We start from the raw sequence: 20,250 nt of genomic DNA, 5'->3' as shown, positions 1-20,250 counted from the left end.
TTTTTTTTTAGTGCTCCTATGAGTTCATTTATTTGTTTCAGTGTCTTCTCATACTCTTTATTTTTGGTGTCTTGAAATTTCTTGAGTGCCTCCTGTACATTTTGGTTAATCATATCTAGTAACATCTCCATGAAATTCTCAGTGATTACTTGCAGGATTTTTCCTTTGAGGTTGTTCTTGTGGATATCATTGAGTTCCTTGGTGTCATTTATCTTTGTTTTGTTGGAGTCCAAAACTGGGTATCTGTTTTTTTCACTTCCCTGTGAATTCTGTTTTATATTATTTTTGGGGGGAAGAATGGTTTCCACCCATTTTTCATCTTCCCATAATTCCTCTTGGTACTGTGCAACTGTGTTCTTGATAGGCTAGTTGGTGGTTTCAGTTACCTGTTTTCTTTCCCTTGGTTTAATTTTGTTTTGTGGCTGTATGGGGTTTGTACCTAACTGTGTGTGTGCTATTCTGTCCCTGGTCTGGGTATAATTTAGTATTAGCTAATTCACAATAGTAAAACTAACAAATAAACAAACAAAATAACCAAAGAAATCAATGTGGAGAGATGAACAAACAAACAAGAAACAGAACAAACCAAGAAACAGACAAACAAAAAAAAATTCCAGGTTCAGGAACAATAGAATTTCAATCTTAGTTTAAGTTCTGGTGTTACTCCTTCAGCATCCAATCCTGGTGTTGTATTTAAGCAGAAGCTCTGTCGTAGTCTTGCCAGGTGGCTGGGTAGTTTGTTTTTTTTTGTTTGTTTGTTTTTCTTTCTGTCTTTCAGAGGCAGCTGCTTTGTCAGCTCCTCCCTCAGTGGGGTAAGGCAGTTTAAGTTTGTTTGTTGTCCTCAGGTTCTGGAATAAGCTCTGTAGCCCACCAGCCATCCTGCTTTGGAGTTGGGTTTTTTGCTGTGCTGGCTTACTGGAGACTTGTGTCTTTGCCTTGCTCCCTTCTCTGGGGCAAGGTCAGTGATCCATCAGCTGGTTCCCTGCTGTCAGTGTGTTGTGATGGTTTGCTGATGTTTTCAATTTTGCAGTGTTGTTTGACTTTGGATGTTGCTCACTGTCTCAGGAGATGAGCTTTGTGGACCTCTACCTGCCCTATTTCAGGCAGATGCTTATTATCTGCCCACTGTCAGCCCTTCTGCCTTTCCCCTTTGTTTACTGAAAGTTTGTGTGGGGATCAGCTCCTTACTTCTCCCCCCTTCTCCAGTGCGCTCTCAGCAACTCCACCCCTCCTCTGTGTGTTAGTTTTCAGTTCCTTGTTTATTTTTCAGTTTTTGTTTGCTTGGGGGTGGGGGTCAGTCTGCCCAGGGGGCTATGCTGGTTTATCACAGGGGTGGCTGGGGGGAATACCCCATGATGCTAGGCGCTCACCTGTTTGTTCTGCTGAATGTCTACCAAGCAGGCTTGGAGCTGGCATCTGGTGGTGGCAGCAGCTGTCCTGCTTTCTCAGTGTAATGTGGTGTTGGGAAGCTTTCCAAGAGCTAGGGGTTTAGAGTGTTGAAGTTTCTATTCTCCTTGGTGATTTATTTCCACCAAGAGTGGCTCCAGTGTCTCAGCAAGGTTTTGGAGTCACAGAAATCACACTGTCTGCTTCTGAGCCCTAGTTGCCATCTTGGATACTCTTGTTGAGGATTTTTTCATCAATGTTCATTAAGGAGATTGGCCTATAGTGCTCTGTTTTGGATGTGTCTTTGTTTGGGATAGGAATGAGTGTAATAATGGCTTCACAGAATAACTTAAGCAGTGTTTTCTCCCTTTCTATTTTGTGGAAAAGTTTAAGAAGTGTTGGTATTGGTTCTTCTTTAAAGGTCTGGTAGAATTCAGGTCCTGGGTTTTTTTTTTTTTTTTTTTTTTTGTGGGCCTGGGGTTTGAACTCAGGACTTCACACTTGTAAAGCAAGCACTCTACCACCTGAGCCATACCTCCAGTCCTAGGCTTTTCTTTTTGAGAGACTCTATTGCAGCTTCAATTTCATTATGTGTTATTGATCTGTTCAAGTACTTAATGTCATCTTGATTTAGTTTTGAATGGTGATACATATATAGAAATTTGCCCATTTCTTCAAGATTTTCCAATTTATTGGAATATAGGTCCTCAAAGTAGTCTCTGATAATTCCCTATACTAACTTGGTGTTTGCTATTATCTCCCCTTTTTTGCTTCTGATTTTGCTAATTTGGGTCTTTTCCCTCCTCATTTTAGTCAGATTTCCCAGGGGCTTGTTAATATTCTTTACTTTTTCAAAGAATCAGCTTTTTGTTTCTTTTATTCTTTGCATGGTTCATTTGGTCTCTATTTCATTGATTTGGGCCCTTATTTTTATTATTCCTCTCCTTCTACTTGTTTTGGGTTTTGCTTGTTCATGTTTGTCTAGGAGTTAGAGATGCAGCATTAGGTCCTTTGAGATTTTTCTGTTCTTTTAATATATGTACTCATGGTTATAAACTTTCCTGTAAGGACTGCCTTTGCTATGTCCCATAGGTTCTGATAGGTGGTGTTTTCATTTTCATTAAATTCCAAGGAAGTTTTAATTTCCTCTCTTATTTCTTCTATGACCCTTTGATTGATGAGCAATGTGTTTTTCAGCCTCCAATTGTTTGCATATTATCTCTTGCTGCTTTTGTTGTTGAGTTCTAGTCATATTGCATTGTTTTCAGATAAAATGCAGGGATTATTTCAATTGTCTTATATTTGTTGAAAATTGTTTTGTGCCCTAAGATATGGTGTGTTTTGGAGAAAGTTCCATTGGCTGCTGAGAAGAATGTATATTGTGATTATGTTGGATTAAATATTTTGTAGACATGAGTGAGGTCCATTTGATCTATGGTGCCACTTAGTTCTAGGATTTCTTTCTTGATTTTTTTGTCTGGATGACCTATCTATTGGTGATAGAGGGGTATTAAAGTCTCCCACCACCACTGTGTTTGAGTCTATATGTGCCTTTAAGTTCTTTATTGTATGTTTGATAAAATTGGGTGCACTGACATTGGGTGTATATAGGTTGATAATTGTGATTTCCTTTTGATGTATTGCCCATTTTATTCTATGAAGTGACCTTCTTTGTGTCATTTGACCAATGTACATTTGAAGTCTACTTTGTCTGATACAAGTATTGCTACTTCTGCCTGTTTTGGGGGGCCATTAGCTTGGTAACCTTTCTTTCAGCCTTTCTCCATAAGCCAGTGTTTATTTCTCTCAATAAATTGGGTGTCTTGTAAACAGCAGATTGTCAGATCTTCTTTTAAAGTCAAATTTGCCAAACAGTATCTCTTGATGGGGGAGTTGAGTTTATTGACATTCCTTGTTAATATTGGTAGCTATGTGGTGATTCCTGCCATTTAGTTGTTTTTGTTGTTTATGGATTTGAATGTAGGGAGCAAATCAGTGTTACTCTCTGATTACTTGTCATTTCTTCTTCTGCAGTTTAATACTTCCCATGCTCTCATGGTTTTGTTTGCTTTCATCTTCTGTGTGCAGAATTCCTTGCAGAATTTTCTCTAGTCATGGCTTAGTGGTTATATATTGTTTTAGTTTCTGTTTATTGTGGAATCCTTTTATTGCTCTGTCAAATTTGAATGATAGTGTTGCTAGATAGCTTCCTTGGGCTGAAATTATTTTCCTTCAGTGCCTGAACTCCCTCTTTCCATGCCCTTCTTGCTTGTTATTTTGACAAATTTACCTTTATATGTTATTGTTTTTTCTCTCTTACAGACTTCAATATTCTTTCTCTGTTTCTGTGCTACTTTTTGTAATGATAATATGTCATGGAGAGGTTCTTTTTTGGAGAAAATCTTTGCTAGCTATACATCACACAAGGGACTGATAACCAGAATATACAGTAAGCTCAAAAACTAAATTCCTCAAAAATCAATGAATCAATAAAGATGTGGACAACTGAACTAAACAGAACTTTTTCAAAGGAAGAAGTCCAAATGGCTAAAAAACACATGAAAATACGTTCACCATCCTTGGCCATAAAGGAAATGCAAATCAAAACCACACTAAGATTCCACCTCACTCCTGTTAGAATTGCTGGCATCAAAAACACCACCAACAACAATTGTTGGCAAGGATGGTGTAAAAGTAACCCTCATACAGTGATGGTGGGACTGCAAGCTTGTACAGCCACTATGGAAAACAACATGGTGGCTTCTTATAAAACTAATAATAGATCTGCCATATGATCCAGCAATACCACTTCTAGGAATATACCCAAATAATGTGACTGAGGTTACTATAAAGGCACTTGCACACTTATGTCTATTGCAGCACTATATACAATAGCCGAGTTATGGAAACAGCCAAGCTGTCTCACTACTGTTGACTGGATTAAGAAAATGTGGTATTTGTATACAATGGAATTTTACTCAGTCACAAAGAAGAATGAAATTTAGTCATTTGTAGGTAAACAAATGGAACTGGAGAACATCTTAAGCCAAGTTAGTCAGGCTCAGAAGGCCAAAAATTGCGTGTTCTACCTCATATGTGGATTATAAGCCTAAAACAAATGCAGCAATATTATTGGAAATGGCACACGGGAAGGATAAGCAAAGGGAAGGAAACCAAAAACTTGAATGTGTTTGATGTGTTCATTGTATAGAAGTGAATATAGTAATATAAATTTGCAGGAGCCACTATGGGAAGGAGACTAGGAAGTAGTGAAGAGGTCTAGCAGAGATGAACTAAAATGGGTTAAATACACATATGCATGGAAACAATACTAGGAATCTCTCTGAATAGATATTTTTTATCTCAAACACTGTTTTTCTTATTATCTTTTATGTTTTCTCTTCAACAAGAACAAGAGGGTGAAACAGGTTCTTCCTAGAAGCTGGGGTGAGGAGTGGTCAAAATAATGTATACACATGTAAATAAAGGTAAAAAGTGATATATTAAGTTTTTTTTTAAAGAAAATGTGATATATGTATGCAGTGGAGTTTTATTCCAACAAAGAAAAAATATGTTGCATTTAGGAAATGGAAAGAAGTGGGTTTCATCCTGTTAAGCAAATAAATGTCTCGCAAAGAAAGGATCTCATGTAGTGTTAAATTTATGAAATACTGGGAATACATTTTATGAAAATAAAAAGATGGTTTATTAAAGTTGTGGAAGCAGCAAAAAGGGAGGTACAGTGGAATAAAGAATGGTAAGAAAAGGGTCCAATATGATCAAAACTCATTATTTCAATGTACAGAAATGTCATAGTGAAACCAACTACTTTCTAAATTAAAAGATGGAGAAAAATAAGAAATAACTCTAATAAAAAAAGAAATGGCAACTATCTTGCTTAATCATTTACATTAATATTGTCATTTAAGAGTCACAATTTTCTTTGTATTAGTATTTCAATTTTCAAAAATCATATGAAGCAGATGTTACTATTACCTTTATTTTAAGACTGGTAAAACAAGGCTTAGAGAGCTATATATTTTCCTGAAGGTCACACAGTTACTAAATAGTTATGTGATACTTAAGCCTATGTTTTGAAATTCTAAGTTATATAAATTTTACTTGCCATTTTTATTCTTCTTATATTAATATAAAATAGATATGGTATTAGTTAAATTGTTATTTGATATTCTCAAAGATAGTACATAGAACACACACACACACACACACATAATTTTTATTCATGTGTTTCCCCCCTGCAGTGAAAAGTACATGAAAACGAAAACTTCTAAATGTGCTATTGAATTTAAAAACAAACAGAATCTGTAGAGAGTCACCATTGAGAGGACATTCTGATTAGGTTATCTTTCTCCTCTCTAAGGAATCACAGCAAAGTACCATCTTTAGCAGCCTGAATTTCTAAATTACTCATGTTTTTATATATGAACAGTTTTATACAAGAACAGCGCCTAAGCCATGCTACCATAAAACTATGCCATAACACTTTTCATTGTCATCTTCATAGAGATTGTCCACTAAAACTCTAATATACCTGAAAGGCAGAATGACATTGGGTGAACTTTTGATAATTACGTTTAATCTACACAACTGCTAAGATAAGAATTTAAACCCTTCTAGTGGTCTAATAATACTGGTACTCTAGAATACCATGAGGGATTCAATATGGCACAATGTTCAAAATATTGTCATAGTAAAAACAAATTCAGTTTTCAGAAAATAAGATACAAATATGCTTTGGTTAAAGAAAATAAGAATAGAAGCTATGGAAAGAGAACATTTTTCATGGTATAAAGTTGATTGTGGCTTACCCTTATATTACAAAATAGTAGAACTGAAATTCCATTACTGTTTAATGAAATGCATGATATGAAAATTTCTTAAATGTGGAAACCTAGAAAATATCAAAAGTCAGAGTGTGATGTCACTTTCAATTGAGAGCATGCCTTATTGATCTCAATCAGACCAGATGGCATTTAGTAAGTCAAAAGTTGTCCTTCAGCCATCCAAAGCCAAACACAGAAAGATGTTTACAATTGCTATCTTATATTGTACCACTATTTTATACTGGGAGTATTGAGACCTAATAACTTGTCTTTCTAAATAACTTTACTATTGATTATTGTTATTATTATTTTGTGGTGGTAGGGAATCTATCTCAGGACTTTATATGTGCTAGTCAAGAACTCTAACAATGAGCTTCACCCTCATCCTGTTTATTATTTCTGGTCTAGACATGGAGAGGAATTTTGCCTCAAGAAATGTGTTAGTCAAAAGTGGATTTGATTTAAGAGTTTTGAACTGATAAAATTTATTTTATCTTATGATAAAATAAATATATGATACATTTTTTCCTTTATTGCTATGATGGGTGGGGGTGCACTGTGGCATTTACACAGGTTCTTGCAATGTATCAAATATATCATACATCAATTCCCCTCAACCATTCTCCTTCACCATCCCCACCCAGATTCTTGGAGAAGTTTCAACATGTATAATTTTTGGATTTAATTACATGTGTATACTTTTTTTTTCAACAGTATTCACCCTCCTATCCCCTTTCCCCAATACCTACCCCTCCCATTTTTGTCAGCCCTGCCCCCCTGGCAGGACTTGTTCTGCCCTCCTTTTCTCTGATTTTGTAGGAGATAAAAGAGAAAAGATAAAATGAAAAGCATGACATTTTTGTTTGTTTGAGAGAAAGGTAGCTACACAGGAGTTTCCTTGTGATATTTCCATGTATGTATGTATTATAACCCCAATTGGTTTATCTCCTTTACTTTTCTTCATTCTACCTTAGTTGCTTTCTTATGGTAGTTTGAGTCAGTTTAAGATTTCAGTATTCATTCTTGTATGGTGAGTATATCAACCCTATTCAAGTTCTTAATTTCCCTATCCCTTGCCTGCCATGACCTCCCTTTAGTGTGACTACTGTTTCATAATATTGCTACATTTGAGTTAGGTCTATATTCCACATATGAGAGAGAACATGCAGCTTTTGGTCTTCTGGGCCTGGCTAACTTAAGTTAAGATGAAGTTCTCCAGTTCCATCCATTTACATGTAAATGACAAAATTTCATTCTTCTTTGTGACTGAGTAAAATTCCATTGTATAAAAATACAACATTTTCTTAATCTATTTGTCAGTAGCAGGGCAACTAAGTCTGTTTCTATAGCTTAACTATTATGAATAGTGCTGCAATAAATGTGGTATACTTGTAAGCTGACTCACAATCCTTCAGGTATTTCCCTAGGAGTGGAACTGCTGGATTATATGGCAGAACTACTTTCAGTTTTTTAAAGAGCCTCCATACTGTTTTCCATAGTGGTTGTGCTATTACATTCCCACCAGCAGTGTATGAGGATTCCTTTTTCCCCACATCCTTGCCAGTATTTGTTATTAATTTTTGAACTGATAAAATTTAGATTGTATCTTTGTATCTGAACTGATAATGTAATGGGAGAAGACTTTTAAAGTCATTGTGATAAGAGCATTTCACATTTTGAGTGAATTGAATCACTTGGGGGATCAGAGTACTATATTCTACTGCATAGAATGTAGTAGGCAGAATTCTAAGGTTGCATGCAGTCTCAAATCTGTGCTCCCTGGTTAACCAACCAATGCTAATCCGGGATAACATTGATGGGATTTTGCATATATATTTTAGAATCCCAAACTGGTTTATCTTAAAATATGGAGATTAGCTAGGTAGGCTTAGCCCAATCAATCATCAGGTCAGTCTTTTAAAAGAAGGGAGTTTTCACTAGCTGTTAGCAGAGGAAATCACAGAAATTCAAAGGGTGAGGGGATTTGATATCAGGTGAATTCTCCACTGCTGAGGAGAATTGTAGAATTGTAGATAGAGGGGTTCAACCATGCATGATGAGGACAGGAAGAATCTGACTGTGTCCTCTAGAAGACAAAAAAGGCAACAAATGGAAGCCAGCAAGAAAACCAGAACCTTAGCACTACAATCAGAAGGAACTGGATGATGTGTACCCTAAATGAGGAGATCAGTGGATTCCTCCACAGAAATTCTAGACAGAACTCAGCCTGGTACATATCTTCATTTCACTTTGTGAGACTCTAAGCAGAGAATACAGCCAAGCCCAGACTTCTGTATTGCAAGCCTGCGAGCCAATAATTTTTTATTAAGAAAATTTTCTTTCAATTTTTTAAAAAATAAAAATGACCTAAAAATGTAAGAGGAAGGAAGAAGGAAGGAAGGAAGGAAGGAAGGAAGGAAGGAAAGAAGGAAAAAAGAAAGTACAAATTGAAGCAAGTCAGTGAGCACAAGAAAAAGATTGAGCAACAAAACCTCATTATTAGCTGACTAATACATTTAAACTTGTATGGATTTGCATTTATCTACAATGAAATAAATTAAGGTACTACAATGTAGCCAAAGTGCTCAATTCAATCAACTTTAACAATAAACCTTAAAGATCATGTGAAAAATTAAGAATTAGCTTCAATTTCAAGAAGCTTTATCTTCAAACTTTAGGAAACTGAGTTTATTGTGTGCAAAAAATTCAAATTTTAGAGTATGAGCACAGTATTTGCTTAACTTCAAAAGAATCCTATTGTAAAAATTCCTGAATCAAATATAAGATTGATTGTTTACAAGTTCTATGCACAGGGTATGTGTATACAGTGAATAATTTTTAAACAGAATGCATTTAATAAGGACATGGACATTTCAAATTAGTAAACTGTATCTTAAACCTAATTTTCAAGTAGTCTATAAACTTTATTCTCTTTTCTTTTAAAGTATTTGAGATGTACTATACAGTTTAAAATAACATATTTAAGGTAAATTTTGTGAATCTTTCTTACTGCAATTGAATCATGTATTTCAAGACCATATGAAAATAAAAAAGGTGCTAAATGCATTGCAAAATGTATCAGTGTCTACTTTTACATTGGTTTTTATTTTATTACAAGAGTATCCCGACAGAATATTTCCTGATATGTCTTTATTCCATGGCACATTTCATTAGCATGAGTGCTAAAAACATGATTCATTAATGAGAAATTTTTGATGATATATATCTTTATTCTCTTGTAGTATTTTACTATCATGGTATATTATTTTAGATACTACCTCAAACTCCATAATACCTCAACATTAAGAATGGAATGTCTCTTTTCTAATTATATGTTAGGTTTTAAATTCTGGATATAAAACATAAAGATACTTCATTTTATTAAATAACTTCTCTAGAAAAACAAAACACAGTTGTGTTCGATGAAAAATAATAATGTATTTGCATTTATCTCTTGTATAGACTATTAGAACATATATTTCTGCATAGTGCCAGTGATTTATAACAGTTCAAGTGTTTCTTCTCTTATATTGGATAATGCTTCATTAGCTAGCCATTTGTTTCTGCTAAGGCTACTTTCTAACTATAACATAATGTTAGGAGCATGGCTTTGGGAGACTGATTGACTACATTTGATTCATGGCACTCCAAATCCATAGCACCCTTTAAAAACTCTTGCACCAACTCTGGTACTAATTATTAGGAAAATTGGGAAAATATTAGCTCTATATATGAAGTGGTTTGGGCATTATATTAATTAATATAGGTAAAGTTTGAATGGTAACCATCATAGCAGAAATGTGATATATTGTATATTAAAATAAGAAAAATAATCCAACAAGTGTGTTAGTAGAGTATTATGTGCCATGTACTCTTCATTGTGCAGAAGGAATATCTTAGCTTCTAAGGTTGATCTGGAATGTCATTGTTAATGAAGAACAAATCACTTTTCTAAGGAAATGAGTTTATGAAGGTAAATATTCTCTAATCTCAGAGATTTATAGCTAAGGGAGTAAAAGGATGATTATAACACATTGTGATAGGTATTATGATAGAAATGCGTAGTGCCTCACTTTGAGAAGCATAAGACAGAAATGTAGTGAAGACCAGTTTAGGTCAGGTAGGCCAAAAAGTGACTATCTGTGGAAGTAGTAACACATATACTGATTGAAATAGGCTAAGGGGATATTCCTGGAAAAGTGTTAGAAATCTTGAGGCACATATGCCAAAAGTAATTTTCCCATAAGAAATAATGAAAACAGATTACATTACCTCGTTTCTAGGACACCCGTTACAGTTATAGGTTAATTGCTGATTCTGGTGCTGATTAAAGTAGCACAGGAAGTCTCCCCCACCAGCTCCCTAAGGCAAAAATTGTAAATGTTACAGAGCCCCCTTAGAAAAGGCTGATCAATAAAACTACTACTCTGCTCTGTGTAATGGCATATTTCACAGGCTTTATATGACTTATTAGGTCAACAAATTCCTATTTACCTGGATTACTAAAATACTACTCTCCTGGTATATTTTAAGAACAATACAAATGGTTAAATAAACGAAGAAAAAGAAGAGAAGGGATTCACAGTGCTGAACAGCAAAGCATTTTTTTAAAGCAAAATCACATAGGAGAAAAAGTGAAACAATAATGAGCAGTCATTAACCAATGACTATTAGCTTATGGTGGAAACACCAGAAATCAGTGGATTATATTTGTTAGGTTCTAGACAGAATGTGTGTATAATTTTCTAACACAAAACTATAAACCATTGAAGAAAAACAGCAAAGAAGACTACAGAAGATGGAAAGATCTTCCATGCTCATGAACTGATAGAATCAACATGGTGAAAATGTCTGTATTGCCCAAAGCAATCTACGTGTTCAATATAATTCCCATCAAAATCTCAATGACATTCATCACAAGATTGTAATATCTACTATAAAGTTCATTTGGAAGCACAAAAGACCGCGGATAGCCAAGGTAATACTGAGCAAAAAGAGCAACACTGGGGTATCACAAAACCCAACTTCAAACTATATTACAGAGTCATAGCAACTAAAACAACATGGTACTGGCACAAAAACAGAATATGAAGACCAGTGGAAGAGAATAGAAGACCCAGATATGAATCCACACAACCACACCCACCTAATTTTTGACAAAGGAGCCAAACATAATGGAGAAAAGAGAGACTCTTTAAAAAATGTTGCTTGGAAAACTATCCAAAACCAGATCCATATTTGTCACTCTGCATAAATGTCAACTCTAAATGGATTAAGGACATTAATATAAGACCCAAAATTTTGAAGTTAGTTTAGGAAAGAGTAGGGAATACACTGTAATTAATAGACATAGGCAATGACTTCCTCAATAGAACTCAAATAGATCAGGAACTAAGAGAAAGAATTGACAAATGGGACTTCATGAAATTAAATAGCTACTGCACAACAAAAGAAATGGTCTCTAAATTGAAGAGTCTGCCCACAGAATGGGAGAAAATCTTTGCCAGTTATGCATCTGACAAAGGATTGATAACCAGAATATTCAGGGAGCTCAAAAAACTAAACTCCCCCCAAAAAAATCAATGACCCAATGAAAACATGGGCAAATGAACTGAACAGTACTTTACTAAAAGAAGAAGCCCAAGTGGCTAAAAAACACATGAAGAAATACTCAACATCCCTGGCCATAAAGGAATTGTAAATCAAAACCACATTAAGATTCCACCTCACTCTTGTTAAAATGGGTACTATCAAGAACGAACAACAATAAATGTTGGCGAGGATGTGGGGGAAAAGGAACCCTCATACACTGCTGATGGGAGTGTAAATTAGAACAACCACTGGAAAACAGTATGGAGGCTCCTCAGAACCTAAAAATAGAATTGCCATATGATCCAGCATTTCCACTCCTAGGAATATACCCAAAGGAATGTAAATCAGGTTATAACAAAGGCACCTACACACCCATGTTTATTGCAGCACTGTTCACAATAGCTGAGCTATGGAAACAGCCAAGATGCCCCAGTACTGATGAATAGATTAAGAAAATGTGGTATTTATATACAATGGAATTTTACTCAGCCACAAAGAACAATAAAATCTTGTCATTCACAGGTAAATGGATGGAACTGGAGAACATCATCTTAAGTTAAGTTAGCCAGGCTCAGAAGCCCAAAAGCCTCATGTTTTCTCTTATATGTGGAATATAGACCTAAACACAAAATGCAATGAAACACTGGTCATACTAAGGGAAGGTCATGCATGGGACTAAGAACTTGAATATGGTTGATATACTCTTTATACAAGAATGAATATAGAAATCTTAAACTGGCTGACACCACCATAAGAATAGCACTAAAGTAGAATGAAGAAAATAAGAGGAGATAAACCAATTGGAATTATAATGCATATATATATGGAAATATTACAAGGAAATTCTCTGTGTAACTACCTTTATCTCAAAAAATCAAAAATGTCTTGTTTTTCTTTTTATATTTTATGTTTTTTCTTCTACAAAATCAGAGAACATGAAGGCCAAACAGGTCCTGGTAGGGGTGGGGGGGGTGGGAGTTGGCACTAATGGGAGGGGGGGTGTGGGGGGGGAAGGCAGAAAGAGAGTGAATATGTTGCAAAAAATTGTGTAGGCATGTATGTAAATGCAAAAATGATTCATGTTGTAACTATTCCAGGAATGGGGGACGGGGGATAAAGGAGAGTGGCAGAAGTGACGAACTCAAAAATGATATATTTGATACATTGTAAGAATCTTTGTAAATGCCCCAATGTACCCCCACCAAACACAACAATTAAGAAAAAAAAATAATAAAATTGAAAAAAAAAACACTCCAAAAAAAAATGAAAATGTAGTATTTATGTATAGTGGAATTTTACTCAGTCACAAAGAATCATTTGCAGGTAAATGGATGAAACTGGAAAACGTTCTTTTAAGCAATGTTATCCAGGTTCAGAAGGTCAAAAGCCACATGTTTTCTCTCATATGTAGAACATAGACCTAATACAAATACTATGCATACATTATGTGCAATACTATGAAAAACAGGTCTTGCTAAGGGTAAATCACATTCAAGACTGGGAGGGTAAAAGAAGGTGAATATGGTTGATGTACTTCCTATACAAGAATGAATATAGAATTTTTAAAATGGCTGAAACCACCATAATAAAGGCACTAAGGTAGTAAAAAGAAAAATAGAGATGAGACAAATTGGGCTATTATACATATATACATAGAAGTGCTACAAGGAAACTCCTTGTGTACCTATCTTAAAAAAACAAAAATGTCATTTTCTTCTTCCTCTTCTTCTTCTCCTCCTACTCCTCCTCCTTCTCCTCCTCCTCCTCCTTCTTCCTTCTGCTTTTCACAAAATCAGAGAACAGGAGGGAGGAACAGGTCCCAACTGGGGGGATTGATATGGATGGAATGGGAGGAGGAGATGGGGAAATGGTGAAAGAGGGTGAATATGGTGCAAATACTATGTACACATGTGTGTAAATGTAAAAATGATATCTCTTGAAAGTATTCCAGGAATGGGGTGAAAGCAGATGAAGGAGAATGGTGGAGGTGGTGAATTCGAGTATGATATATTGTAAGAACTTTCACAAACACAACATACCCCCATCCAGCATAGCAATAAAAAATGTAGGAAAAAATGTTCTGATTAATTTATTGCTCTCTCTTTACTTGAGTTTGGAAATATAGTAGTAAGAAGGAAGTGAGTTCCATAGAGAAGATAGAAAAGATATCACTATAGATAGAGATAGAGAGGAGAGAGGAGAGGAAATAGGAGAGGGAGAGAGAGAGAATAAGTGGCACTGAAAGTGCTGTTCAGTTGAATACCATACTAAAGTAGTGAAACCTCTCAAGTTCTTTTGATAATTGAATTAAAGCTATAGCTTTAAGTTGTTTGCAGGAAGGAGAAATGGAAATTAGAAAATGGAAGATAATCTAAAAAATGACATGGATTTGAAAAATAATTAAGTCATCCTTTAGAAAGTACATAATCTTTGAAATAAAACTCCAAGTAGATAGGCAAACAGAGAAATAAATTCTATGGAGATATTTGGTAAACAAGAAGTATATGAGCTGGGCTTGATGTCTCATGACTACTGTAATCCCATCAATTCCAGAGGCAGAAGCAGGAGGGTCAAAAGTTCAAGGCCAGTCCAGGCACAGTTAGGGAGACCCTATCTCAAAACCAAATACTACAAAAGACTGGTTGCATAGCTTAAGTGATCGAGTGCTTGTATGGCATGCCCAATATCCTGGGTTCAATTCCCAGTACTGCTAAAAGAAAAGGATGAACAGACATGTAGAGAGATGCAATGCTTAAATTTCATCTAAGATTTTGTAAACAATATAAAAAGAATTTGAGAGAAGTAATATTGGAATATAAGAGATGTGATTTTTATAGGATTGATGAAAACAATATTTGGTTTCAGAAGTCACAACAGATTGAACAAAAAGAAATAGATATGAAGACATTAGATTAATATTAAAGAATGTCAAGTGCAGAAAGAAAAGCAGTCATAGAGAAAATAAGCATGACTTGGAGAGGCTGTAATAACAGTGAGTATCAGGAACTAGTAGAACAATACCCATAAAGTTCTAAAACAGAGAGAAATAAGTCTCCAGCAATTTAGAATTGAATTCCCAGCTAAAGTGGCAATAAAGATTTTAGAAAAAATAAAGATATTTGAAGGAAACAAAAACTGAAGGAATTTCTCACCAACTTACCTTCATGAAAAGAAATCATAAAGAATTATTTCAGAAAGACTGTGTCACCAAAGGGGAAAAAAAAGCATACAATGCTGAAAAACACATGGGTAAGTCAAGGTCTGGGTGTTAGGTCAATTGTACAACACTTGCCATGAATGCACAAGTCCCTGGGCTCTATCCCCAGCACTGAATTTATATGAAGTCTAAACAAATGTTAACAATATAAAATAGTTCAAGTGAAAATTTGGGTTTAAAAATAAAAAAATGGACTAATTTACATAATAACCATTATAAGGGAGAAAAGGAATAATTATGATTAAATTATTATTTACTAACTAGTGCTGTTTAAACTGCATAATCATTTCATGATTATTACCCATCTACACTTTGTCTTTACTGATCTGTGACAAGAACAGAGAGTAAGAATGCGAAACTTTAAATCATTTAGATGAAGTAATTTTATGTCCATTAAATTTAGTAATCAAAAACTTTAGCTTCTGAATAGTGTGTATTTTTTCATTTCACTCTTCTAGTAATATATGCTTTTTTTATTTTATGGGCCTTTTGTCAATGAAAAGTTGAGAGCTTGAAGAAAATACTATTTATCACTGATAGCTTTAGAAGTATTGTTCTAATATCCCCTGTATTTGGGAAATGAGTATAAAATTATGTTTAGATAGGATGAAAACAGCCATGATTAATTGCTAAGTACTAAATTTCACCAGAAAGAACTTTACCAGAGAATACAAATAGAGAGAAATTTTGCACATTAAAGGATTTGAGGAGAATGACAGTATTTTTTATTAAGTCAACCATTCATCTTAAGATGTTATAAATATTTATATCAAAATGATGCCCGAAGAAATACAATATAAAGATAACAGCATAGTAAAGAACAGAATAAAGGGCATTAACAAAGCCTATATTTAGTACTTTTTGAAGACTAATAGGAAAGATTTTCTAGAATTGATCAAAAAAAAGTAAGAAAGACCAAATAAATTAGTGACAAAAAGAATTGCTAATCAGAAAAGAATACTAGGGACACTTTCGGGTATACAAATATAAAATTGAAATATATAATCGTCTATTTGTTGATCACCTAATTGCTTAAAGTTGACTCATAAAAAAGTCTAAATACAACTATAATTTTAATGAATCTAATCAATGCAATTCAATACTAATATATGAATATAAATTCCCCTTCAAATCCATCAGCCCCAGAACATTTTATGTGAATCCTATTTAGAACTAATCATTGATAACCTTTGAAAAAATATAGAAAATCTGGAATGCCTGCTAATTCCTTTATGAGGTTGATATAGAAACAATATCAGAATGTAGTCTGACTTCAATAATAAACAAAAATTCTAATCACTATATCAGCAAATTTTAATATTATATTTAAAGAAATTAATCACAAGTAACTCTATTCATTTGAGGAAAGTTAAGGTGAATGATCTCTAGGAAACCAATAAATGTAACTAATTGTAATATGAGATTAAAGAAAAAAAAGTTATTTTGACTTCAATACATGCAAAAAAATAACCCAATGAAACAACACTCATAATAAAATAGCACTCTTTTTTCTGCAGTAAAAGGCAACCTTCTTAAATTGATAATGAGCACCAACAAAATAGTACAATCATATCATATTTAAACTTCCTTTAAAAATCAGGAGAAAAAAGTCTGGTATCACTGTGATTATCTATCTATCCATCTATCTATCTTTCATTTATCTATTATTTATACATAAATATATATCAGTTTTATCACTCTGCATGTATAATAAATTTTATATATAATATATATAAAAAATATATATTTATATATATATAATTTGTTATATATATATAATATATATATATTTACACCAGGATAGCATTATGCAGTTATTTTCTGTTAAATAACTATATATGTAAGTATAAATTATATATATGTAAGTATAATGGTTTAGGCTATCAGAATAAAAAAACATACAGATATGAAGTTATTCTCAAATAATGTGATTTGCTTCAAGGCAAACTATGTTACTTAGGAATTGAATTATAAGTATTAATTAGAATATATCAAGATTGATTGATAAAGAAAAATACATACAAATTATTTTGTACATTAACAAATAATAAAATGACATTATTATGTGTTCTTAATAATGTAATTATTACATTCTTATTATGGTTAATATTAGTAAATAATATTTTCTAGTATTTTTCATTGATTAACTGTACAAAGTAACGAGTTTCATTCTGATATTTTCATACTTGCTTACTACATACAATGATCAAGTTTATCACCCCATCACCCTCTTTTATCTCCCTTCCTATTTCTATTGTCCCCTGCTGCTATAGGTTTGTCTTTCCGAGTCTAACTTATTTCACTTTTAATGCAATGGTCTCCAGTTATATCCATATTTCTGAAAATGACATAATTTTATTTTCTTTATGAGTATATAATCCTCTATGGTATATATATTCCATATTTTTGTATCCACTCATCTATTGATGGGTACCTAAACTGATTATATGACACGGCTTTTCTAAATAGTGCCACAGTGAATTCGGGTGTATGGCCATCTCTACTGAATGCTGACTTTGATTCCTTTGGGCACATAGAAACCAGGAGTTTGTATGACAGGATCATATGGTAGCTCCTTTTTTAGGGTTTTAAAGAAGCTCCATTCTGATTTTCATAGTGTTTGTACTAATTTGTATTGCCACCAATAGTGTGTAAGGTTCCTTTTCCCCACATTCTTGCCAGCATTTGCATTCATTTTCTAGATGATAGACATTCTGTTAGGGTTGAAAGGAAATCTCAGTGTAGTTTTGATTTGCATTTCTCTATGGCTAAGATGTTGAGCATTTAATGTTTTTATTGGCCATTTGTAATTCTTCTATCAACAACTCTCTGTTCAATTCATTTTTTCACCTACTGATAGGCACATTCAGTCTTTAAGTGTTTAATGTTATCAGTTTCTCATATGTACTGGATATTAATCCCTGGTCAGATGAATAATTTGGAATTATTTTTTTCCTACACTGTAAGCTGTCTCTTCACTCTGGTAATAGTTTTCTTTGCTGCATAGAAGATATTTAATTTTATGCAATCCCATTTGTCAAATCTTGCTATTATTTCCTTAGCTAATGGAGTTCTATTCATAAAGTCATTGCTATGCCTATATCTTCAACTGTTTTACCTCTGTTTTTTCCTGTAGTAATTTCAAAGTTTCATGTTTTACAATAAGATCTGAGATCCATTTTGAGTTTTATTTTTACTGAGTGAGACATAGGGATCATGTTTCACTCTTCTGTATGTGGAATCCAATATGGCTAGCACCATTTTATTAATTTCCAACATAGGTTTTCAGCAAATTTGTCGAGAATCAGATGGTTATAGTTGCATGCTTATTTTTGGCTCCTCTATTCTAGTCTACACATCTGTCTGTTTTTTTTTTTTTTTTCTGTTTTGCCAGTACCATACTGCTTTGTATTGCTATGACTCTAGTCTAGATCTAGTATGATCTGAAATCAGGTATTGTGCTACCTCAAGCATTGCTCTTTTTTTGCTTAGGCTTGCTTTGTTCTACTTGAGGTTTTTTGTGATTCCATATGACTTTGGGGATACTTTTTCCATTTCTGTGAAGAATGACACTGAAATTTTGATGGGGAATGCATTGGGTCTTTAGATCACTTTTGGTAATGTAGACATTTTCATTATATGATTTCTACTGACATATGAACATAGGAGGTTTTTTCATCTTTTAGTGTCTTCTTCAATTTCTTCCTTCAGAGTTTTACAGAATATTACAGTTTTCTTTGTAGAGGTCTTTCACCTCCTTTCATTATGTTTATTTCTAGGCATTTAAAAAATTAGTTTACTTATTTATCCATTTACTTATTAGAGCTTATGAGTAGGATTATTTTCCTGATTTCTTCCTCGGCATGTTTGCTATTGATATACAGAAAAGCTACTGCTTGCTTTAGGTTAATTTTGTATCCTCCTACTTTGGTGAAAGTGTTTAGCAGGTACAAGTGTTTTTTGGTGAGGTCCTGAGAATCTTTAACTCCAGCATCATATTGTCTGTAAATACAGACAAGTTTACTTCTACCTTTCCTATTTGTATCCTTTTTATTTCTTTCTCATGCCTTATTCCTCTGGCTAAGAATCCAAGCACTGTATTGAGTAACAGTGGAGAGAGTGAACAACCTTACCTCATTTCTGATTTTAGAAATGTTTTAATTTTTCGGCATTTAGTGCAATGTTGACTATAGTTTTGTCATACATAGCCCGTACTATGTATACTTCTATTCCCTGTTTCTTTGGGGCATTGATCATGAAGGGATATGGAATTGTGTGAAAGGCTTTTTCTGAATCTATTGATATGTCCTTTCTATTTTTGTTCAGTTTTGCATTTATCAATATGTAAATGTAGAAACATCTTTGCATCCTGGAATGAAAGCAACTTGATTATGGTGTATTTTAAATATGCTGCTGAAGTTGGTTTATATGTACTTTATTAAGAATTTTTGCATCTATGTTCATCAAGGAAATTGGTCTATAGTTTTCTTTGTGCTTATACTTGTCTGGTTTTGGCATCAGAGTAATACTGGCTGTGTGGAATGGATTTGGAATCACTGCTGATCTTTCTAAAATACTTTGAAGAACATTGGTGCAAGTTCTTTAAGGTTTGGTAGAATTCATTTGTGAATTCATTGGTCTGAGGCTTTTTTAGTGGTGGTGACTCTATTGTTACTTTGATCTCATTGATTGTCATAAGTAAATTTAAGTTGTATTCGCTTGGTTAAATTTTCATAGCTTGTATGTATGTAGAAATTAAATCCATTTCTTCTACATTTTCATGTAATATTTCTAAAAGCAATGTCTTAGTCACTTGAAATTACAATAAGGAAAATACCATTAAACAAAAAATACTCATTTGTCACAGTTCTAGGCTGGGAAGACAAAGATCAAAACATGGGCCAATCTAGTTTTTGATGAAAGTCCACTTTCTGGTTTGCATGCAGCTAATTTTCTTACTGTCTCTTTACATGTTTCTGTCTGAGAGATAGAGTTAGAGACAGAGAAGAGAGAGAGAGAGAGAGAGAGATACAGAGACAGAGTAAGAGAGACTCTTTCATGTCTCTAACCTCATTCATGAAGCTGCTAGCCTCATGAACTACTTATCTCCCCAAAATACCATCATATTAGGAATTAGGCTTCAACAAATGGACATTGTGGAAACACAAACACTCAAAACACAGCAAGAAGCAAATACAGTTAGGTAGCAGA

The sequence above is a fragment of the Castor canadensis genome, chromosome 7, assembly GCF_047511655.1.
Source record: "Castor canadensis chromosome 7, mCasCan1.hap1v2, whole genome shotgun sequence".
NCBI lineage: Eukaryota > Metazoa > Chordata > Mammalia > Rodentia > Castoridae > Castor > Castor canadensis.
This window is presented reverse-complemented; position numbering follows the sequence as displayed.